Source organism: Monodelphis domestica, chromosome 1, assembly GCF_027887165.1.
Source record: "Monodelphis domestica isolate mMonDom1 chromosome 1, mMonDom1.pri, whole genome shotgun sequence".
Lineage (NCBI taxonomy): Eukaryota > Metazoa > Chordata > Mammalia > Didelphimorphia > Didelphidae > Monodelphis > Monodelphis domestica.
The window spans coordinates 505941700-505952132 of record NC_077227.1 but is presented as its reverse complement, the minus strand read 5'-3'; positions in this window follow the sequence as shown (position 1 = coordinate 505952132).

Sequence of the window (10433 nt, the reverse complement as noted above, 5' to 3'; positions counted from 1 at the left end):
TTCCAACTTTGGGGGTCCTACTCAAATGCCACCTACACAAAGCATAGGATCCTGGAACTTTGATGGGGTGTCTTTAAGGACATCTGGTCTAACACCTTATTTTATAGAGGGAGGAAATGAGACCCAAAGAGATTAAATGCCTTGCCCCAAGGTCACCCAGTTTGACTCAACAAGTATTTAATATACAATGTCTTCTACATTTAGAAGATAATATATAGTGGCATTGAGGTGGTTCATTGGATTGAGAGCCTAGGCCTGGGTTCAAATCTGGCCTCAGACACTTCCTAGCTGTGTGACCCTGGGCAAGTCACTTAACTCCCATTGCCTAGCCCTTTCAATACATAATACTGATTCTAAGACAGAAGGTAAAGGTTTTTTTTTAAGAAGATAATACACATTAAATTATGATACCTAAAATTAATCATAATATATTCCATATTTTGAACACAATTAAGCACCAGGGTTACCCAAACAAAAATGAAAAACCAGCCCTTGACTTGAAGGAGCTTCCATTCTTCTGGGGGAATTCAAATGTGCCCAGTATACTGGATTTTAAGGGGGAGAACATAGGGAAAGGGAGATATAGAAATCAGGAGGAGCTCCTAAAATGAGCTTAAGAAACCTTTAAATAGGCAAGGTGATGGAGAGCTTTCCAGGCATGAGGGGCAGCTGGTCCAATGGTCTAGAAGTGAGTGAGATATGGGGATATGTATGGGGAAAGCAAGGAGGTCACTTTGAACAAATTGCTGAATAGAGGAGACAGGTCATGTGAAATAAGTTCAATAAAGACAATAGAGATGTTATATCATTAGTCTTTTGGCAGAGGTAGAATTAGAACCCACAACCTTTGGCTCCAATTTCAGTGTTCTTTCTCTCCTTCCTTTGATTTATGTCTTGCTCCTACTTTCATGCCCCTAAAATACCGTATTTCTATTATATTTGTCAACTCCTCAACTCAATTTTTTGAGGACAGGCAGGCCCTAACTTTTTTTTAACCCTTGCTTTCTGTTTTAGTAACAACTCTAATACAGAAGGGCAAGGACTAGGCAAATGGGATTAAGCGACTTTCCCAGAGTCACACAGCTAGCATGTGAAGCCATATCCTTCCAATTCCAGTCCTGGTGCTCTCTCCAGTAGGCCACCCAGCTGCTCCCAGGGCCTAATTTCTCTCAGTGTTACTTTTCTTTTTTGGTACCACTCTGCAGTTCAGCACAAGGATTATGAGTGGCACCGATAATGATGCATTGAGCTAATTAGAAGAGAGAATGCCAGTGTTGGGAAGGAATAGGAAGCATTTATGAACTGTGTGCTATGTTCCAGGAACTAATCACAGCACATTAGAAACTTTATTTCACTTGATCCTCATAGCAACTCTGTAAGATGGGTACTATTATTATCCCCATTTTTCAATTGAAGAAACTGAGGCAAACAGAAGTTATGTGACTTGTCCAAGGTCACACAGCTGGTACATTTCGGAGGCTGGATTTGACTTCAGATCTCCTTGACTCCAGGCTCAGTGCTCTATCCACTGTACTTTAGAGATCATCTCATCCAAAGCCCTTATTTTACAAATGGAGAAAACTGATGCTCGATAAAAGGAAGATATTCATCCAAGAATGCACAGAGAGTTCATGGCAAAACTGGGACTCAAAACCAGATCTCCTAATCATCTATCCAATGCTCAATGTTCCTTCCACTAGAGCAGCTACTTCAATGACTGTCTTCATTTTCTGCTAAAAAACAACAACAACATATCAATCTGCAATGTAGTGGAAAGAACAAAGAATGTGGAGTCACAGGACTTGGGTTTGAATCTCAGTTCTTTTACTTATTAGTTTTGTGACCTTAGACAAGTCACTTCCCCTTAATTTCCTTCTCTATAAAATGGGGTCAGTTGGACATGATGGCCCCTTCAGTCTCTCTTATACTCTCTAACCTTCTATTTCCCCTGAATCCAAAGATCCCTATCTCCAGCCCATTCCTTCTCTTCGACTTGCAAAACCTTACTGTTCTATTCAGACAGCAGCATGTAATCACATTCTGACACCTGATCTATTGCTTCCACACAGCTGGAAGGTTTCCAGGTCCCTTCAGGTTAAGCAATCGTGTTCAGTGTTCATTGTCTAATCCTGATGGACGATCAATGGACAAATTACATTGTAAGTGGGAAGACTTATTTTGGAAGCATCTTTGCTTCTTTAACCACTCAAAGAAAAAATTATAATTCAGAAGAAAGGCAGCAATGAGCAACCTCCACATGGAAAGGACCAAGAGTTTCTATGCTTCTGGTTGTCCCGGAAGAAGACCTGGCAATGTAGGATTAGAAAGAGTCTGGCTGAAAGAAATCAACCAACTAGCATTTATTAAGTACCTACTATATGCTAAGTTCTGTGCTAAGTGCTAGGGATTAAAAAAGAAGAAGAAGAGGGGGAAGAAGAAAGGAAGAGAAAGAGAAAAGAAAAAGGAGATGGAGAAAAGAGAAATTGGAAGGGAAGAGGGAGAGAAAAAGAGGAAACAGAAAGAAAGAGAAAAGGAGGGAGAGGAAGAGGAGAGAAAGAGAGAAAGGAAGGAAGGAAGAGAGAAAGAGAAGGAGAAAGAAAGGGAGAAGAAAAGAGGAAGAGAAGGAAAGGGGAGAGGGAGAGAAAGAGGGAGAAAAAGAGAAAGAAAGAGAAAATGAAAGAAAAGAAAATATCTCCTGTTCTCAAGGAGCTCACAGCCTAATGGGGCATCCAATACACATACCATTATGTACAAACAAGATATATACAGAATAGTCATTCTAAGAAGGAAGTCTCTAAGATTAAAGAGGACTGGGGAAGATATTTTACAGAAAGCAAGACTTTAGCTGAGACATGAAGGAAGTCAGGGATGAGGAGAAAGAGACTTCCAGTCATGGGGAACACCCAGGGAAATGCTGAGTTAGGGGATGGAATGTCATGAGGGAGAAAGAACAAGGAGGTTGCTGGATCACAGAGTATATGGAGGAGGTGAAGGTACACAAAGATAAGGAAGGAAGGAAGGAAGGAAGGAAGGAAGGAAGGAAGGAAGGAAGGAAGGAAGGAAGGAAGGAAGGAAGGAAGGAAGGAAGGAAGGAAGGAAGGAAGGAAGGAAGGAAGGAAGGAAGGAAGGAAGGAAGGAAGGAAGGAAGGAAGGAAGGAAGGAAGGAAGGAAGGAAGGAAGGAAGGAAGGAAGGAAGGAAGGAAGGAAGGAAGGAAGGAAGGAAGGAAGGAAGGAAGGAAGGAAGGAAGGAAGGAAGGAAGGAAGGAAGGAAGGAAGGAAGGAAGGAAGGAAGGAAGGAAGGAAGGAAGGAAGGAAGGAAGGAAGGAAGGAAGGAGTCAGGTTGTGGAGAACTTTAAAAGTCAAAGGGTTTATTTAATATTTGATCTTGGAATTGATAGAGAGCCACTGGAGTTTACTGAGTCAGGGCTGACATGACAGGAAAGTGAGACTAAAGTGTAAGTGGAGTCAGCTAGATAAGTCAGTGGATTGAGAGCCAGGCCTAAAGATGAGAGGTCCTGGGTTCAAATTTAGCCCAAGATAATTCCTAGCTGTATGACCCTGGGCAAGTCACTTTACCCTATTGCCTAGCCCTTACCATTCTTCTGTCTCAGAACTAATACTTAATATTGATTCTAATGGTTAAAAACATTTTTAAGTGATTAAGTGACTAGCCCAGAGTCTCGTATCTTGTGTCTGACATAGGATTTGAATGCAGGTTTTCTTCATTCCAGTTTCAGTGTTCTTTGCCACCTAGCTGCTTCAATCCATCAATAAGTATTTTTTGTAAGTGTCTACTATGTTCCAGGCACTGTGCTAGGTTCTGGAGATACAAAGACAAGAGTGAAGGAAGTCCTGCCCCCAAGCAGCTTACATTCTCCTGGGGGATAGTATTTCTACTAAATGGTGTCATGAAATTGCCTCCCCTGAAAGGAGAATGGAGATCATTGAGGTGGATCTCATCCTGGGCTGACAACTAAGCCAGGCATACTTTTCCTAGGGAGGAGAAAGATCACTCCTTTAGATATCTTAAATTAGTGAGCCTGATATCCAGAAAGAAGACTCACTAAGCATGGTCTAATTCATGCATGAGTTAGCCAGAGAGATCATGGGGTCTGCCTGCCTCAAGTGACCAAGTAGCCAAACTGTCTGCTTTGAAACACTTTGCACACACGCATAGAACTAGTTCTTAGAGAAACTGACTGTTACTTTTAGAACTCCAATTTCCTTCACAGCTCAGCCAAATCCTCATTTCTTACAGAGACTTTCCCTGACCCCTAACTAATAGTGCCGTCACCATCCAAATTGCCTTGAGCTTATTTTGCACCCATAACTGTATGTATAATATATATTACTTGTTTTAGACATATGAATATGGGTACATATATGTTCAAAATAAATATTTCTATTTTGAGAAAAACATTTTTGTTTGATGCTTTTCCAGCTCCGTGGTGACATTGATGTGTATATGTACAAATGTGTACATTTATATCAACACAAAGTACACAGGCACATACATGTGAAATACACGTAACCCTATTTCAGTGTCATCCTTGGATGGAAATCATTTTCCCCAAGATTTTACCAGTCATTTCCATCATGAAAGTGAAGGCGTTGGAAGTCCTCTACAAGAATCTTGACAAAGGGAAGAGGAAGCAAGGTTAAGAGATGAAGAGTTGGGGCCATCTTCCATCTTGACATCATGTAGTTAGTCTCTTGGAAGCTAAATAGTTGTGCTCTTCTGCTCCTCCCAACACAGACTATGAAAGATGCCCTTAAGAGTTACCAATTCTAAAGGAGCAGGCAGGGTCGATGCATTGACTGGAAGGAGATGAACTCCATCTTTCCTTCTTTGCCTCAGGGCTAGGAAGGTCACTTCCCCTTTAAGCAAACTAGCTCTCCAGATTCATCCAACCCCATTTCCCATGAGCAGGGGAAGCTTCTCATGTTCCAATAGTCAGAAGTGCCTTCTTTGGCTGCTGGAAAATCAAGCCAAGTGTACCAGCCTGCACTTTCTCACTCCATTTCTTTATTTCTGTTGTGTTTCTATAGATTGCCCTCTACAGAAAAGAAATCAGCAGAGGCTGATTTTTGCCTTGTGTTTTATGAAAGCCACAGTGTTAGAGGCTGAAAAACTAGGCAATTCTGGATAAAATCAGAATCCACATCCGGCACCCAGGGCAAGGCTTACACACCTGGAGTGGAAATCAGAAGTCATGTGCAGGATCAGGGTGACAAGCAGGAGAAGTAATTAGCAGGTGAGATTGGGAATCCAATGAGAAATAAACACATCTCCTCTGGACCAGCTGGTATGGTACTTTGTGTGTCAGAGAAGAGTCCTTCATGGTATCCTTTCTCAGGAGTATTACCCACGGGAGAATATGTCCTCTCACTCTCTGCATTTCTAACAATCAATAAACATTTATTAAGCACTTACCATGTGCCAGGTACTGTGCTCTGGGAGGGATACCAAAAGGGACTAAAGGGAGTCCCTGTCCTCAAGGAGCTTACAATCTAACTGGACATAGGAACCATCATCCCTCTATAAGCCACCAATGGGTAGCTTCCCTTAACTAAGCCAGTTGGGAGAGAGGCAAGCCAAGCCCTCTGCATTTCATTGTACCCTGCAGAGCTGCTACTTAGAACTCATTTCCCTCCACCACCACCCTTCACTTCTGCTACTCGCTTCTATTATTTTAAGCCTTATTGTATATGGGAAGTTCACTGGTGATTTAAACATAAATTGGTCTCTGAATTAGGTTTTCATTTCTGTTGAAACTGGTTGAAAAGAATGGCTCCTTTTGTACTTTTCGATGAGTTGTTTATATGGTGCCTTTTTGGTTTCATTTCCCCATATTTTGTTTATTTTCCTTCAAAGAAAAAAGTTAATTCTACTCTAGAAATTACATTTCATTTTGATTTTTCCACAGAGCTTCTAAAATGTAAGCTTCTTGAGGGAAAGGGCTCTTTTACGCTCATCTTTGTATTCTTATCGCCTAGTACACTTACTGGAGTATAGTAGGTGCTTAATAAATGATGGAAGAAATTGTCATGTGATGGAATGGCTCGGAGCTTCATTGTTACCAGTCACCAAGCATTGATTAAGTGCCAGTTATGTGCCAGATGCTGTGCTGAGTGCAGGGAACACAATGGCAAAAGGGCTGTTCCTGCCCTTGAGGAGCTCACAGTCTAATGGGAGAAACAGCACTGAAATGGCTAAGTATATATAAGATACACACAGACTAAATTAGAGATGTCTCAGAGGGAACAGAGGAAGGGAGAACAGCAAGGAAAAGAGTTTTTGCAGAAGTTTCGAAGGTAGTCAGGACGTAGAAAATTCAATCAGGCAAACAAAATACATTTATCAAGCTCCTACTTTGTGCACGGCACTGTTCTAAGAGCTGGAGATACAAAGAAGGGTTGTCCCTATCCTCAAGAAGCTTACAGTCTAATGAAGAAGACAATATACAAACACATGTATACAGACAGACTATCTATATGATCAGTACAAAATAATTAACAGAAGGAAGGCACTAGAATTAAGGGAAATTAGAAAAGGCTTCCTGTGCAAGCTGGTAGATAGTGGGATTTCAGGAAACTAGGAAACCTAGGAGGGAGAGATGAGGAGGGAGAGAGTTCTAAGTTTGTAGAACAGCCAGTGAATTTTTTCTGAGTTAGAAGATGGCCATATCACATGGGAAGAAAAGCAAGGAGACCATCGGATAGCAGCAGAGAGGATTAAGGTGTAGGAAGACTAGAGAAGTAGGAAATGGCCATGTTGCGAAGGATTTTAAAAGTCAAACAAAGGATTTCATATTTTATTCTGAAGATAATAGGGAGCCACTGCAGTTTATTGGGCAGCAGAGGAGAGATAACATGGTTAGATCTGTCCTTTAAGAAAAACCAATATAATAGCTAAATGAAAGATGGACTAGAATGGAGAAATACTTAAAGTACATTAACCAGCAGGTATTTGCAATAGCGTAGGCATGAGATGATGTCAGAGGAAAGAAGGGGGCATATACTAGAGATATTAAAATGGTAAAAATCAACAAGTGTTAGCAATAGATTTGATTTGGGAAAAGGGAAGATTGAAAGAGAGCAAGGAGCTGAGGATGACATCTAGATATTGAGCCTGGGTGCCCCAGAGAACAGAGAAGTTGAGAAGAAAGATTTTTGAGGGAGAAAATAATGAATTATGTTTTAGACAGGTCAAGTTTAAGATGTCAACAGAGATGTTTAATTGTTGGAGATGTAGGACTGGAAGTCAGCAGAAAGGTAGGACTGCATCAACAGTGTAGAGGTGTTCATTGAATCCATGGCAGCTGATGAAAGTGAAATAATATAGTGGTAGAAAAGAAGAGATCCTAGAACAGAGTCTTGAGTAACATCCGTAATTAGCAGATGTGAGATGGATGGAGGTCTAGCAAAAGAAACTAAAGAGTAGTCAGAGAGGTAGGAAGAGGAGAAAAGAACAGTGTCACAAAAAAACTAAAGAGAAGAGAGGATCAGGGAGAAAAAAAGGTGGTCAGCAATAGCAAAGGCTACAGAGAAACAAAGATAAAGATTGAGAAAAGACCATTAAATTTCTGAAAATGCAGAGTTGAGAAGCCAAATGCCCTGTTCTAACAATAGCAAGGCCAGTCTGTTGGATCATAGGGAATGTGGAAGTATAAGTAGATTACAAAGGTAGGGAAAAAACAGGTTGTAAAAAGCTTTAAAAGCCAAACATAGAATTTTATATTCGATGCTAGAGGCCACACGGAGTCATTGATGTTTATTGAAAGAAGAAATGATGTAGTCAGACTCATGCTTTTTAAGAAAATCATTTTGGCAGCTAAGTGAAGGATGGATTGGAGGGGTTGAGACAGGTTAGGGAGAATAACCAGAGGGCTATTGCAGCAGTCTAGGTGTAAGGAGATGAGGTCCTAAACCAGGTTAGTGGCAGTGTCAGAGCTGAAAAGGAATTAAATACAAGAGATGTTGTGAAGGTAGAAATAGGCCTGGGCAAATGCAGATATGTAAGATAAGTGCAAAGGAGGAGGTGAGAGGTTTCTGGACTCAGAGGACAGTGGTTTCCTCAACAGTAATAGGGGAGAATTTTGAGGGGAAAGGCAAAGAGTTCATATTGTATTTAAGATGTCTATGGGACATCCAGATTAAGATATCCAACAGGCAGCTGGAGATGCAAGTCTAGACTTCAGAAGAAAAAATAGGGCTGTATAAATCGATCTGAGAAATGCTCATTGAACCCAAAGGAGCTGAGAAGATCAACAACTGAGATAATACCTAGATGGGGAAGAGAGTCAAGGACAGAGGCATTGGAGGGCACTCACCAAAGTGTGACCTAGAAGAAGATCCAGAAAATGAAAGTGAGAAAGAGAGGTCAGAGGAAGAATCAGGAAAGATTTGTATGAGAGAGAGTGCCTAGGAAAAGAGGGTGGTGGTTCACAATGCTGGGGGCTACAGAGAGGTCAAAATGGATGGGGACTGGAAAAAGGCCATTCAATTTGGCAATTAAGAGGTCATTGGCAGGGGAACTAAGTGGGTTAGTGTATAGAGAGTCAGGCCTGCAGATGGGATGCCCTGTGTTCAAATCTGGCCTCAGATATTTCCTAGATGTGTGACCCTGAGCAAGTCATTTGACATTTGACCCCAATTGTCTAGCCCTACTGCTCTTCTGCCTTGGATCCAATACTTAATACTGACTTTAAGGCAAGAAGACACAGAGAGAGACAAAGAGAGAGAGTGAAAGACAGATCAAGATCACTGGTTTAATTTTGATAAGGTTGGAAACTAGACAATTTAGAAAAGAATGAGAAGACAGGAAGTAGATGGCTTTTTCTGGGAGTTAGTCATACATGGGAGGAAATCAAGGACAATAGCTATCAGGGATGGTGGGATTTGAGTTTTTTCCACTTATTTTTGCATTTTATTTTTTTTTATTATTTAGTCAATTTAGAACATTATTCCTTGGTTACAAGAATCATATTTTTCCCTCCCTCTCCTCCCCCACCCTTCCCATAGCCAACATGCAACTCCACTGGGTTTTACATATGTCCTTGATCAGAACCTATTTCTGTGTTGTTGATGTTTGCACTAGGGTGATCATTTAGAGTCTATGTCCCCAATCATATCCCCCTCGACCCATATGATCAAGCAGTTGTTTTTCTTCTGTGTTTCTACTCCCACAGTATTTCCTCTGAATGTGGATAATGGTCTTTCTCATAAATCCCTCTGAGTTGTTTGGGATCACTGCATTGCCTCTAATGGAGAAGTCCATTACATTCGATTGTACCACAGTGTTTCAGTCTCTGTGTACAATGTTTTCCTGGTTCTGCTCCTTTCGCTCTGCATCACTTCCTGGAGGTTGTTCCAGTCTCCATGGAATTCCTCCACTTTATTATTCCTTTTAGCACAATAATATTCCATCACCAGCATATACCACAATTTGTTCAGCCATTCCCCAATTGAAGGGCATCCCCTCATTTTCCAATTTTTGGCCACCACAAAGAGGGCAGCTATGAATATTCTTGTACAAGTCTTTTTCCTTATTATCTCTTTGGGGTACAAACACAGCAGTGCTATGGCTGGATCAAAGGGCAGACAGTCTTTTAGCACCCTTTGGGCATAGTTCCAAATTGCACTGATGGTGGGTTTTTTTTTAAGAATCAGAAAAACACTGACATTTGGATAGATAGCTAGGAAGCAGCTAGTGAAAAGAAATTAAAGATTTGTGAGCTAGTAGGGAGATAGAAGGGGAATCTGCAGCATAGACTAGGTCAAGGGAGTACATAGAGGATTTGGGGCCACCGCTTTATGTGAAATAGGAGTTAAAGAGGAGATAGTGAGAGAAGGCATCCAAGAGATAAGCTGAGGAGGGAAGAAGAGCGAATTTTCAGCTAATGCCCTCAATTTTTTGTTAGTGAAATATGAAGCCAGATACTTGGCTGAGAGAGTGGAGGGAGGTTTGAGTAGAGATGAAAAGGTTTAGAAAAGCCAGTGCAGTGAGTAGGAGAGTGAATCAATTAGGAAGGTATAAAAAGATTGCCATGAGTCCTAGCTAATATTTCTCATGCAGGAGGGGGCTATTTGTGTTCCCTGACCCATCCCTTTTTACTCAAGCTGGAGTCCCCTCCCCAACATGGGCCTGTATACCCTTAAGCCAGCCTATCCAGCCCATTTAAAGAGAATGTAACAGGACCTAGAGTATCAAAGACCACCCATTTCCCAACCAGAACAAATACAATGGACTTTATGGAATGTGATCCTGCATCCCATTAAACATGAGACAGGGGTAGGAGGTGGAGGAGGGGTAGCTCATTCTGGTCTTTAATCCTATAGCCAGAGATCTGCTTCCACTCAAATGTTTTACAGCTCTAGGCTTCTCTTCTCAGGTTTGGACCACTGAGGCAATTCTTACATGCATTAAGGGA